The 14,316-nt window shown below is 46.1% G+C and overlaps 1 long non-coding RNA gene across 1 annotated transcript in view; it reads right to left on the bottom strand.

Annotated features, from left to right (window-relative positions):
* LOC121136387 overlaps positions 1-14,316 on the bottom strand; it is a 67,000-nt gene that overhangs the window by 51,347 nt on the left and 1,337 nt on the right. The window lies entirely within an intron of this gene.

The following is a 14,316-nucleotide window of genomic DNA, read 5'->3' as shown; positions in this document are numbered from 1 at the left end:
TCCTGCTCTCCCTTCAACCAAGAGGCTCCAATAAAGCGTGATTTGGGAAGAATCCTTGTCTGGTGGTAGTCTTTCCTGCTGGTCAGGGAGTGCTCCACAACTGGTGCCGAAACCCGGGACGCTGGGACTCCTTTTGGTACCGAGCGAGGGACCACAGAGGATTCAGAACCCAACACGTGGAGCAGCGATGTCGGGGCAAGAAGCACCTCATTGGGTTCCGAGTCGCCTGACCAGAGTCGTCGAGGCTCAGGAAAATGATTCCGCCATTCGTCAAGATATTGATGCTGTCGATCCTGTGGAAGATGATACAGAGTCGAGCGGAGCAGAGATGGGGGATTCTGTCAGCCTTCCCCAAGCCGATTCCTGTCAGGCATAATGCAGCTGTTTTCCCACGATTTTTTATCAGTCAGAAAATGTTGGGTCTTCCCATGTTACCCCTTGATATGCATGTGGCCCTCTTAGAGGAGAATAGAAGTTTTATGGAAGAGGGTTCCCTATGTTTTACTTTGGAAATAAACCCAGGATCATGCATTGCTCTAAGAAAGCAGGGTTTGGCATGGTTCCAGCAGGATCAAGACTTTACTTTGTAGTTTCCCAGGAGAGAAGGAATTGGCAATTTGGGCCAGGGAATCAGTCGTCCCCTTTTCAGTTTAGCAATTATTCTTATACCCAAAAGGCCCTTTGGTTCAATGGTACCTTTGTGTCCTTCCCCAATGTTTCGGAAAGCGAGTCTCCACCTGTCCAGCCATGACTTGCTCCACACTGCTGGGGCTCCCTTAAGGAAGGAGAACTTTGGCCTTGGACAGACTGTCAGTCTCACATGGTCGCCTGGGCAGATAGCGCACATAGATTCACCTTTTCGCCTGATATGCGGGGACCAGCCCCTCATAGGTTCTCGTTTACCATGGGTTTTTTATGCAGGCGGATATTATGATTCCCTATGATAAATGGTTACTTTGTGGTGTATATGGTAGCTGTTCAGATATTTCCCCTTTTGTATTGTTGGGAGGGGGGGAGGCAGGATATAGTAAGTTTAGTTGTGTGTATAATCTGACTGAAAGAGAGGTAGCAAGAAATAGAGGGGGAGGGATGGTGCTGGGGTTTATGCAAGTTAATGGTACTGGAGGATGCACCAAAAGGTTGGAAGATGTTGTAAACGTTACCTCTTATAAAGCTGCCCCAGTATGCCTTCATCCACCATTTTTGTTTATTTTAAGTAATTCTTCTTTTACCAATTGCTCTAATGAGACTTGCTCATTATCACAATGCTGGAACACGGCTAAATACACTCGAGCCTTGGTAGCACGGGTCCCTCGTTGGGTCCCTGTGCTGGTAGAAACCCCTAGTACGATGACGTTATTTCGTCACAAGAGGGACTTCGGTGTCACGGCTTTGGTGGTGGTCCCAATGTCGGCCATAGCGGTCTCTGCCACTACGGTGGCCATTGCCATGACTACTGCTGTTCAAACAGGCGAGACGCTTAATCGGTTGTCCACCGCTGTGGCCTCAGCCCTAGAAAAACAAACCGCCATGGATGCTCATATTAAAGGTGGATTAATGGTGATCAACCAAAGAATAGATTTGGTACAAGAGCAGGTGGGTATTCTTTGGCAGCTGGCCCAATTGGGCTGCGAATGGAAGTTGGACGCCCTGTGCATTACCAGTGTTCAATATGAAAATTTTACTAGGGCTGCCAATTTGTCTCACTCTTTGTCCTTGTATCTTGCAGGAAATTGGTCTGAGGATTTTGATGCCACCCTGGAAGACCTCAGGCATGCTGTAGTCCTAATTAATTCAACGCGTGTGGATCTCAGCTTGGCGAAGGGACTACAGTCCTGGATCTCCTCTGCCTTCTCCCTGTTCAAGGAGTGGGTGGGGGTAGGGATGTTTTTTGCATGCTGCATAGGAGGGTGCGTACTGTGCCTTTGGTTGACCTGCCGCCTGCGGACTCAGATGTCCCGTGATAAGGCAGTAGTGCTGCAGGCACTGGCTGCTCTTGAGAAAGGCAACTCCCCCCCAAGTATGGTTGTCCACTCTCAGGAGCCACTAGCCAAGCACGGCCTTTGCACCCTCATGGGATATTTGCCCATTGCACTGAGGAAGGCGTGCTGGCCCCTTCGTAGCATTGCCTTTGCACCTCCAAGGGCTTGATCCCATTGCACTGGAGAAGGAATGCTATGAGGTGTTTTTGGCCTCCCTTGATCGGTCCACACATCATGAGGTGAAGACCTGATCGGGAATAAGACCTGACTTGGCCCTGAAGGAAACAAGAAGGGGGAACTGCAGGGAGCCATGAGTTGTGGCCGCCATTCCAAGATGGCACTGGGCCCCTGCAGGGCTGGAGTAAACAACTCCATATAGGGTCATAACCAGAATCACCAGCTCGAGCATGCTCAGTGTCTTCAGCTTGCTGGGCCAATCAGGGAGCCTGAGGTGGCTGCCAGGGGTGCTCGACCAATAGGACAGTTGCACGCTGCCTCAGCTCCTATATAAGCAGCTGCAGTCTTTGTTCTGGGTCCCTCGCTTCCTGCTCTCCCTTCAACCAAGAGGCTCCAATAAAGCGTGATTTGGGAAGAATCCTTGTCTGGTGGTAGTCTTTCCTGCTGGTCAGGGAGTGCTCCACATTAATTGAACAACCAAAAGGAGAGCGCCACAAGCAACTCCGAGGTATCAGGAAAAGAAAGACCAGATGTCCAGCTGTTTGTACTAAGAAGTATCTTTATTTTGCAAATGCTAAGAGGTCTCTCTCTTGTAGGAGGGAGCAGTCTTACAACACAATAGAAAAACCCCAGGTGGAAGACAGCACGTTTTCCTCGTGCTAGATGTTGATGTCAGAGGGGCAATGCGGGGGCAGTAAACCAGGACTAGAAAACAGGATGTACCTGTGGCTGTCAGCTGACAAACAACTCAGAGACCCTGTGGGGCTAGGCCCCAACATCTCCCCTTTTTATTTTTTGAAATTTTGTTTGAACTGTTTATTACTCTATAGAATTTTTTATACAGATTTCTTTGGCTCTCAGGGGCTACAGCCATACCCACTCCTTGTAAAAAGTTTTTAGAGATGACTCACAAAATTGACCTTAAATTTGTATAAATGCAAACAAACATTTACAAACAATATTTGGGAATGTGGGTGTTGTTCTTTCCAAACTACTTCCTGCTGTTAAGGGGCACTGAAATACCATGGGGATCATGACAAAACTCAGAAACCTGTATGTCCTTATTTTCGTGGTCTGTAAGGCTGCATCATCTTAGCTGTCTTAATTGTTGGAACACCTGGCCCACTGCTTTGAGGGGGGGGGTCTTGCTTCATCAAACCATATTAATCTGGAAGGAACCCACAGCTTTTTATTTTCTGTGGAAGCAAAAGCAGAATTTTTTCCCAAGTAACCTGTCCTTATATTTAAATTTAGAAGTCAAAGCATTTTCAAAATATGTAAGTTGAATTATTTCAGCAACATTGATAATCAAATGTCTTTTAGTTTTTGTTTCTTAACAATTAAACAGTTTAAAGACAACACAACAGCCCACAGTATCCAGACTCTCCGTGTATTTTCCATTCCATATACTTTTACCTTTTTCTTTTCTTTCACTTAATATCAGTACCTCGTTTACTAACTGTTACCAATTTTCAATTCACCTATTTTCAATCCATCCTACAACCCAGGATGATCCCTCAGGCAAAAGCCTTAAGCCAACTGAGGGCGATCTCTCAGTTCCCCTTTCTTTCCTGACCTTGCAGGCAAAGGCCTGGAGATTTAACCTGGTACCCCTAACTTGGTACCCCTTTCCAATACACCCTCATAGCCTTACTTGCTGGCCAGCCTTTGTGGGTGATCTCTCAGTTCCCCTTTACTTTCCTGACCTCAATGGATCAGGCGAAAGGCTGGAGATTAATTTAATACACCGTCTCCTTAGAAGGTGATCTCTCAAGCAAAAGCCTGGGGATTTGACCATTCAGTTTTACTGTTAGAAGTTGAGGTACCTGTTTTTAATTCTTTTCTTTCTCAAGTCTCTCCTCTCCTGAGTCTACTTTCTAACTGATCTTTCCCAGTCTTTTCAAGTCTCTCTGGATCTCGGTGGAACCTCCAATTGTGGTGCCCACACCACAAGCAACTCCAAGGTACCAGGAAAAGAAAGACCAGATGTTCAGATGTTTGTGAGTGGTGCCACCCTGGGCTGGAGATCCTGAATTCTAAAAGAAAGCAGGCCAACAAGATGATGGTGGTGCATGCCTTTAATGCCAACACTCAGGAAGCAGAGGCAGGAGGACCTCTAAGTTTGAGGCCAGCCTGGTCTACAGAGCCAGCCTAGTCTACAAAGCTAGTTCCAAGATAGCCAAGGCTACACAAAGAAACCCTATTTTAAGAGGAGGAGGAGGAAGAGGAGGAGGAAGGAAGGAAGGAAAGCAGGCTGAGCAAACCATGGAGAGCAAGAAAGTAAGCAGCACCCCTCCATGGCCTCTGCATCAACTCCTGCCTTTCTTCAGTGGTGGACTACAAAGTGGTAGTGTAAACCAAATTAAGTCCTTGGTGAAGGATGTCCTTCTGTATATATGCTTCTCTTATTGGTTGATGAATAAAACACTGATTAGCAAGTAGTGAGGCAGGAAGTTTAGGCGGGACTATGAGACAGGGAGAATTCTGGGGAAAGGAAGGCAGAGAGACATCATGCTGCCCAAGGAGTAACATGTCAGATTATGGGTTACAACCTCGTGGCAATGCATAGATTAATAGAAATGCGTTAATGATTAAGACAGAGCTAGCCAATAAAAAGCCCTAGCCATCAGTCAACAGTTTTATAATTAATATAGCATCTGTGTGTTTCTTTGGGGCAAAGTGGTTGTGGAACCAGGACGGACAGAAACTTCCATCTTCGAGCCCTTTCCTTCTGAGTGGTTTGAATAAGATTGACTCCCATGAATGCTTTGTCACCAAAGAGTGACTCTGTTTAAAAGGATTAGGAGGTATAGCCTTGTTGGTATAGGTGTGTCACTGGGCTCTGAGGTTTTAAGAGCCAAGCCAGACTCAGTGGCTCTCTCTTCCTGCAGCCTGAAGATCCAGATGTAGAGCTCTCAGCTGTCATATCTGCCTGTATGGGACATGTTCCCCACCATGAGGACAATGCAAATCTCTGAAATTGTAAGTCAGCCCCATTTAAATGTTATCTTTTATAAGAGATGCCTTTGTCACAGTGTCTCACCACAGCAGTAGAACACTGATTAAGACACCATCTTCCTTTTTGTCATGGTATTTCATCATAGGATACAAGCCCTACTAGAATAAGGGGCAATACACAAAATCAACTTATAAAAATCAGTGGCCTTTCTATGCACCAACAATAAACACACTGAAAAAGATATCATGAAAACACTCTCATTCACAATAACATCAAAGAAAATAAAATAATTGGAATAAACCTAACCAAGGAAGTTTCACTTCTATAATGAAAACTTTAAATCACTGAAGAAGCAGATTCAGGAAGATCGTTCCAGATTTCAAGACACAGAGTAATAGTAATGACAGCATAACAATGGCACAAAAAACAAATATGCAGAACAGTGGAACAAAATAAAAGACCCAAACATGAATACACAGTCATCTAATAGCTGGAAAACATGCCAAAAACAAAAACATACACTAGGAAAAAAAGGTACCATTTTCTTTTCTTATCTTGGTTTTTCGAGACAGGGTTCCTCTGTATGGTTTTGGAAGCTGTTCTGCTGTCCTGGAACTCGCTCTGTAGACCAGGCTGGCCTCGAACTCACAGAGATCTGCCTGCCTCTGCCTCCCGAGTGCTGGGATAAAGGCGAGTGCCACCAACGCCCAGCTTAAAAGGTAGAATTTTCAATAAATGCTACTGGGAAAATGGGTGTCCTCATGCAGAAAAATGAACTTAGACTCAAGTCTGTCACCTATCTTAAAAATTAACTCCAACATGATCAAAGACCTAAATGTGAATGAACCCTGCAACACCAAAAACTGCTAGAAGAAAGCATGGGCAGACCCTAAGTGATGTAGGAAACCTCCACCCATGGAATTCTGGAGCACTGAAGTAGAAACGCTAGAGAGAATAACTGCAGGCAAGTGATATGAAGGAATGGGGAGATGGGGATGGCTTCAATTTCATAATAGATGGATTGTCAATACAGAATGAGAGGGAAAGAGGAGGAAGGGATAACACTAAGGATGTTGGGAAAAGCCATAGTGGATCATATTTTTATGTTTACTTAAAATTATATATAACACAGATGAGTGTGCATATAGTCTCAATGAAGTTGTGCCAGTTGGGGAAACTAATGCACCCTCCAAGATCCCAACAGCTATACTATCTGGCAGAAACCTGAGTGCCAGGCATGAGAAACCCTTTTTCAAGACCCCCAAAACAATATAGACTATTGCTATTGCTGTTGGTTCCTTCCCAGATGTTAGTGACACTGAAAACACCATGCAATTCAGACACAGGACTTAGATCTATGAACTAGATTGGACCTGAAAGCCTCCTTCCTGGGGACTAGCTTTCACAGTAACAGAAGGTGGTATGAAAGCTGCCAACAGAGGGAAGAAACCAATGTTCCAACATTGAATAAAAAGGAAGGAAGAAAGGAAGGAACAGAGGGACAGAGGAAGGGCAGGAAGGATGGAGGGAGGAAGGAAGGAAGAGCAAGGACATGAGTGTTCCTAGGTATAGTGGAGGAGAAAGTTTATTGCAGATGTGTGGGAGAGCAGAGCCAGGGACATCTGGACTCTCGTGGGGCAGCAGCCACCAGGTGCAGCAGCCAGGTGGCCAAAGGTACAAAAATGGGTGGGTAACCAAAAATGTATGAATTATATAGGTAAGAGCCTCTGGGGGAAGGCACAGCCCCAGCCCTGGGCTGGAGAGCTCAGGGTAGAGGGTGGGGTATGCCAGTCACACCCGTAACAGGACTGAGGGATGCTGGGAGTACCCGGAGGCCAGGTCTGCTTTGGTATGTTAAATAGGCACCTCAGCCATTTCTCTGGGTTTGAACCTTAACAACACCCAGCTGGGAACCCTACAAAGCACACTGACCAGCACACCCCTAAAGGATCACTGACAGCTCAGCACTAACAACAGCCTACTCAACAAGCCCCCCCCCATCCGGCGCTATGAGCCTAAGGGACTCCGGGTAGCTAGTGAGGGCATGGATCTCAGAGGAGAACTTGCATAATTCCTAACTACATTCTAGATATTTATCTTTACACCTCAGACAAGTGTAGCTCTCATTCCTCATCAAAGAAGCCAATTCTCTGTGATACACAGAGGCCATAACAGAGAGCTGCAAGTGGAGCCAGGCAGTGGTGGCCCACGTCTTTAATCCCAGCACTCAAGAGGCAGAACTCTGTGAGTTCCAGGCCATCCTGGTCTAAAAGTCTAAAAGTTCTAGGTCAGGTTCCAATGCTACACAAAGAAACTCTGCCTCGAAAAACAAAAACAAAAAATAAAACAAAACAAAAAAGCCACTAATGGTCAAAATGCAGAGTAACTGATACTACTGGGGTGCCTAGACCCAGTGGATAGATCTAAAACACAACATTGATGAAGAGAAGATGAAAAAACTGTTAGAGTCAGAAGACCAGGAAGTCTGTTGTGTGATTATGTATTCTGGGAAATGACAGGGAAGGTACACTCATGATACCTCAGTAATATGGCCACCTAAATAAGACTTAAATAATGACATCACCAAAAGACATGGTAATGTGGAAGAGGGAAATCTCACGGGCCCCACCTTTACACAAAGAACTACAGGCAATCAAAGACTGCAGAGAGAGAGAGAGAGAGAGAGAGAGAGAGAGAGAGAGAGAGAGAGAGAGAGAGAATGAATGAGTCTTCCCCAAGGACGAGCTCCCTAATTGATTATCCACTACTTAGTGATCAGGCCTGGGGAGGGTGAGGAGGGGGAAGGGAGAACCAGGGAGGCCCAGGATTAGGCCGCCACAGGGCTTCCTCGGAGGATTCAGTAGCAGTCTTGGGGCTGCAGTCTTGGTCGTGCCTATAGCACTGTTCATGGTCAAGAGCATGGGGCTCATGGAGGTAAAGCTGAAGACAAGGAGTGGATCCCTGTCACCAAGCTGGTTAATGTCATGAAGATCAAGACCTTGGCAGAGATCTGCTTGTTTTCCCTGCCTATTAAGGAATCCAAGATTATTGACTTTTTTCCTGGCAAATCCCTAAAGGATGAGGTTTAAAGATCATGCTAGTACAGAAGCAGACTGGGGCTGGTCAGGAGACCAGGCACAAGGTTTGTGTCGCTATTGGGAACAATGATCCTGTTGATCTTAGTGTTCAGTGCTCCAAGGAGGTAGAACCGACATCTGAGGAGCCATCATCTTGCCCACGCTTTCCATTGTCCCTGTGTGGAGTGGCTACATGGGGGAACAAGACTGGCCAGCCCCACAAAGTGACAGGCCACTGTGACTGTGTTGGTGTTTCTCATCCCTGCCCCCAGAGACGCTGACATCGTCTGTGCCTAAGAAGCTTGAGTGATGGCCGGTGTTGATGACTGCTGCACATCAGCCAGGGGCTGCACTGCTGCCCGGAGCTACTTTGCCAGAACCAACTTTGATGCCATCTCCAAGACCTACAGCTACCTGATGCCCGGCCTCTGGAAAGAGACTGTGTCCCCCAAGTCTCCTAACCAGTAATTCACTGACCACCATCTTGTGAAAACCCACACCAGAGTCTCTGCTAGGACGACCCAGGCTTCAGCTGTGGCCACCACATAAGGGTTTTCATACAAGAAAAATAAAGCGAAGTAAGTCTGTTTTGTTTGTTTGTTTTTTTTAATGGTCAGGCAATAGTGGTACAAATCCAAACACTTGGGACGCAGAGGCAGGTGGATCTTTGTGAGTTTGGGGCCAGCCTGGTCTACAGAGCTAGTTCTAGGACAACCAGGGCTACACAGAGAAACTCTGTATCAAAAACACAAACAGAAAAAAAATGGACTCGGCGGGTTTTAATGATATTAAAAGGGAAGAGATCATGAATTTAAGAAGTGATAGATGGATATGCAAGATACTGAAGGGGAAAGGAAGGTGGGAATTGGTATTTTGTTACTATTTTAAACTATTTTTAGATTTATCTTACTTTTATGTGGTCTGGCTGTATAAATTTAGTCACACCACATGCGCACGCGTCTGTTGGAGTTCGTGAAATGTGGGTTACCAATGAGTGTGAGCCACCATGTGGATGCTTGGAATTGAATCTGGGCCCTCTTGTTAAGACCAGCAAGTGCTCTTAACACTTAAAGCATAAACCATCTTTCCAGGCCCCTGTACTTTAATTTGAAAAAAAAAAAAGGTGGACAGCTCCAGAGCACCTGAAGCTGACCCGACTTCTACCCACAAGTGTATGCCTACACATACACACACACACACACACACACACACACACACACACACACACACACACCAGTCTGTAATTCCAAATAGTCATGAGGGTGAAACAGGAAAGTCATAAGTCAAGGCCAACCTGGGCTATGTACCTAGGTCATAGGCCCCCAAAAAGAAAAAACAAAACAAAATAAAGAAAATCAGTGGTAGAGCCCTTCCAGTGAAAGGTTTTGGGTTTGATTTCTGGCACCACAAACCTGAGGCAGAGGGAACTAGCTCAGTAGAAGCAGGAAGCCCTCCTGTCTCACATGTAGAAGGTTAAGAAGTCCTTAAAGGGAATTAGTTCCCTGATGACAGGGAGCAGGGCAGGACCAATGTGTGTCGGTGCACATGAGCCATCCAACAGGAGTGCTGAGAATTAAACTGAGTCCTCTTTGACAACAGTATGTGCTGTTAACCACCAAGCCATCTCTCCAGCTCCCAGTTTGGGTTCTTCAAGGTAATCTTGAACTTATGATCCTCCAGACTCACCTCCTATGTAGCTAGATTGGCAGGAGAGAAGCTCCGTGCCTCGCTTCCTGCTTTGGATGAGGGTTGCTGGTGCTGGGAATCCCTTGTCAGCCTCACCTGGCTTCCCACAACCAGACCATCAGCAAACAATAGGCCTGGTCCTGAATGAAGAATGGTCACTTTGTTCAAGCCTCTCACTGTGAGACAGCTTTGTTAGAGCCTGTCTGGAGACAGAGCTTCCAACTGTGCCCTTGCACACCTAGCACAGAGGCTGATTCACTCCTAACGACGGTGGGCACACCCATGATCACGTGTTGACCCACAGCAAGCAGCGGAGCAGCAGGAGTGGCTGAGATGCAGATCAGTGGCTCCTCTACCCTGAGTTTTGGAGAACTCGATGGCAAGGATCTGACTTCAATAGAACATACCTCACAGTAAGGTAGGTGGTGATCTTCCTGGGACTGCCCCACATTGTTTCAGAGTATGTGATCCTGGCACAGAGCTGTCTTAGGGAGGCGTGAGGCCAGGCTTAAACATGCTAGAGCTGGTTAACGACTTTCTGCTGTGTCAAGAGCTCTGAGAGATTCCCTAGTTCCACCCATCCCACCCACCTGTAATTCCAAGTAGTCTTAAGACGGAAATAGTAAGATTGTAAGTTCAAAGTGAGCTTAGGGGGAGAGAGGAGAAGGGGAGAGGGGAAAAGAGAGAGGGAAGGGGGAAGGAGAGAGAAGCTGGGTGGTGGTAGCGCAGGCCTTTAATCCCAGCACTCAGGAGGCACAGGCAGGTGGATCTCTGTGAGTTCAAAGTCAGCCTAGTTTATAGTGTGATTCCAGGACAGCTATGGCTACACAGAGAAACCCTGTTTTTAATCTTTAAAAACAATAGACAATTTCTTTCATCCTCAAGAATCTGAGTGTACCGATTTGTGGCAGCTTCCCTGTCGATAGGAACTGCTGATCTACTCACATACTTCTGTGTTTTCTGGAAGGGCACAGAAAATAGAAGCACACAGCCTTTTGAGCCTGGCTTCTTTCACTGACATAATGCATGCGAAGAGCACTGGCATTGTTTCCTGTATTCACGGCTCTTTTCTTTCTGTGGCTGAATTCCATTGTGTGGACAGATCACAACTTGTATAGTCACTCAACCACTGAACAACATTCAAGTTCCAGTAGCTGTTGGTAATTATTCATAAAGCCTCAGCAAAAATACTGTTTGTTACATAAACTTAAGTTTATTTAACTTTTTAAAATTATACTTACTTGGACTGGAAAGATGGCTCAGCCGTAGTTAAAGGCTAGGCTCACAACCAAAAATATAAGATTATACTTAATTTGTGAGCACGTGGGAGGGGTGCACGTGTTACAGTTTGCATGTAGACTAAGAGCACAACTTCAGGGAGTCAGTTCTCTCCTTCTGCCACGCCATGTGGGTCCCAAGGATCACACTCAGATCTCCAGGCTTGGTGGCAAGAGTCCTTACCTGCTGAGCTGTCCTGCCAGCCTTTGAACATAGCGCATCTGTTGTTTCTTCCTTGGCTTTTTTTTTTTTTTGACACAGTACTTTGTTATACATCCCAGGCTGCCCTAGAATTAGAGATCCTCAGGCTTTAACCTGAGGATTTGGTGCTGAAATCAAAGCTATGTGCCACCGTGCCCAATTTAAACATAGCTTTTTATTGCACACAGACTCCCCTAGGAATGGCAGTGGTGGCTAAAGGAACTGCTATGTTTTTGGACATCTTTGACAGACAGGTAAGGAGTTAAAGAGAGCAATAGTAAAACTATTTTTCTTTTTGTCCTGTTTTGTATTTGTTTTTGCTTGTATTTGTTTTTCTAGACAGGGTTTCCTTGTATAACCCTGGCTGTCCGAGAATTCACTTTCTAGTCCAGGCTCAAACTCACAGAGATCTGTATCTCCTGAATTCTTGGATTAAAGTTATGTACCACCACCACTCAGCAATAGCAAACTTCTTTAAGGCTTCACCAACAGCTAAGTCACATCACACATTAATGCCCCCAGTAAGGGCCCAATACAGCAAGTTCATCAATGTTCTACTCTCTGTGTGGCCAGGGCTAGCTGTAACCCATTTCTATCCATCCAGGTGCTGTTCGGAGACTCCTACCTCATACCCGCACTCCCATCCTGCTCCTCTGCATCTCTTGGCGTCTCCTCCTGACTCCTGAGACTCTGCCCCTCTTCTTCCAATGGCTCTCTCTGCCCTGGAAATCTGCTTTTTATGAACAATGAGAGTAACACTATTCTCCAGCACAATTGGCTTGCCTCACCTGAGGCAGCTGAGCTAGTCCTCTGAGCACCCCCACATGGCAACAATACCAGGTAAAATCTACTGTCTCCATTTTCTACTGTACAGACTGACTCCCCAGGGTGTGAGCCTCAACTTTAGACTGCTGGGTTCAGATGTGCCTGCCTAGCTCCTGGCTGAGGAAGACACTGTAGGGCATGGGGCTGGTGAGGGTGGGCACACCCTTAATCCCAGTACTCAGGAGACAGGTGCAGGCAGATCTTAGGAGTTAAAGGCCAGCTAAGGCTACATAGCAACAAGTGTCAATAAATAAATAAATAAATAAACAGAAATGTTTTGTGTGTAGGGGTCAGCAAGATGGCTCAGCAGGTAAAGGTACATGCTGCCAAGTCTTAAAGTCTAAATCAATCTCTGGGAGATATGTGGTGGCACACACCTTTAATTCCAGAATTTGGGAAGCCACCCTGGTATACAGAGTGAGTTCCAGGACAGACAGAACTGCTATACAGAGAAACCCAGTCTCAAAAAAAAAAAAAAAACAGAAGCTGTTCTCTGGCCTCCATCCACATAGGCACCATACCAAGTCCACACATGATAAATGTAAGAACAATTAACAACTTTGTGTATCTGTGTGCATATTTACTGTTCACTGGGGAGGAGGGCAGGTTGTGTGTGTGTGTGTGTGTGTGTGTGTGTGTGCACAAATTTATGTGAACATGTATATGAAGGCCAGAGGACTTAAGGTGTCATTCTTCAGGAGCAGTCCACCTTGGTTTTGTTTGTTTGATAGGTTTCTCTGTGTAGCCCTGGCTGTCCTAGAACTTGCTCTACAGAAGAGGCAGGCCTTGAACTCAAGATCCTCCTTGCTCTACAGAAGAGGCAGGCCTTGAACTCAAGATCCTCTTGCCACCACCTCCCAGCTTAAAATCCATTATTTAGCCCTATGTCTTTTGTTTGCTTTTTGAAGCAAGGTCTCACTATACAGCTCTAGTTGTCCTGGGATTCACTATGTAAATAAATAAAGCTGTTCTGGTACTCAGATCCTCCAACTGCCTCTGCCTCCCAGTGCTGGGACTAAGGACATAGGTTACCACCACTAGGTGGTGTTAGTTTTCCAACACCTATTTTTAAACCACATCCTGGTAGCAAGGTGGCAGGTACTTGTCAGCTCAACACTGATTGAAGCAGGAGAATCACAAGTTCAAGGCCAGCCTGGGTTACACAAGTCCAAGACAAGTCTGGTCTAGAAGGTAAGAACTTGCCTAAAAACAAATAAATAGAAATAGAGCCACAGTAGTAACTAAAATACCCCTTCAAAACTATGCCCCATCATTACTTAAAGAGCAGGACATTTCCAGCCTTGAGGTTGTCCCCAAACACAAAAATTTCCTGTGCAAAATGAGGTGGACTAGAAAGCTTAGTGAGCCGCAGACAAGCCCCTGCAGAGGCACACCTGCATGCCCCCATTGAAGAGTCCCTCATGCTCTCTGCTTCCCGTGGGGACAGCTCCTCTGTTCTGCATGCACTTTCCGTTTCTATTCACCTATCTTGAGGCAAGCTCTCAATCTGTATACCAGGCAGACGTTACACAGGACTCCCCCTGTCGAAGCTTCCTGGTGCTGGGATTACAGGAATGTTCCACTGTGCCAGCTCTCTTGTTATGTCTCTAGTGACTGGTTCAGGACACCCTCTATTAAGCTAAAGGATCCCCTGGTCCCAATTCCATTTGGGGGGTTGGGGGCACAACTATGTTTAGATAGGGTCCTTTTCAGTTCTCCTGGGGTCAGTGTGGTCAGGAAAACCAGAACACACACATCCGGATCGACCACCAAGGGAAGGCTGCCCAGGGCTAGGATCATCAGAGGCTCTTGTGCTGCAGGGCTGCCAGAGAGGGGGTGTCAGCGTCATCCACTAAACAAGACGATTAGTCAGTGTAGGGAAAAGGGGCCAGTCAAAGAAACAAACTTTGGCCCTGCAACTAGAACTAAAGAAACCAGTGCTAAAAGAACACACTTTGTCCCTGGAATCAGAGTCAGTGAAAGAAATGCACCCTGGCCCTAAAATTAGAGCCAAAAGGCTAAAAAGGACCAGAGAAAGAAACACACTTTGACCCTGAAACCAGAGCCAAATCTGACCCTAATCCTGTGCAGAAAACTAACCAATCCCTGAGCAGAGCTCTAGCCAATCTGA

This window comes from Mesocricetus auratus, unplaced genomic scaffold, assembly GCF_017639785.1.
Source record: "Mesocricetus auratus isolate SY011 unplaced genomic scaffold, BCM_Maur_2.0 Super-Scaffold_100081, whole genome shotgun sequence".
NCBI classification, from domain to species: domain Eukaryota; kingdom Metazoa; phylum Chordata; class Mammalia; order Rodentia; family Cricetidae; genus Mesocricetus; species Mesocricetus auratus.
Note: the sequence above shows the minus strand (reverse complement) of the source record. Positions and strands in the feature narration are given on the sequence as shown.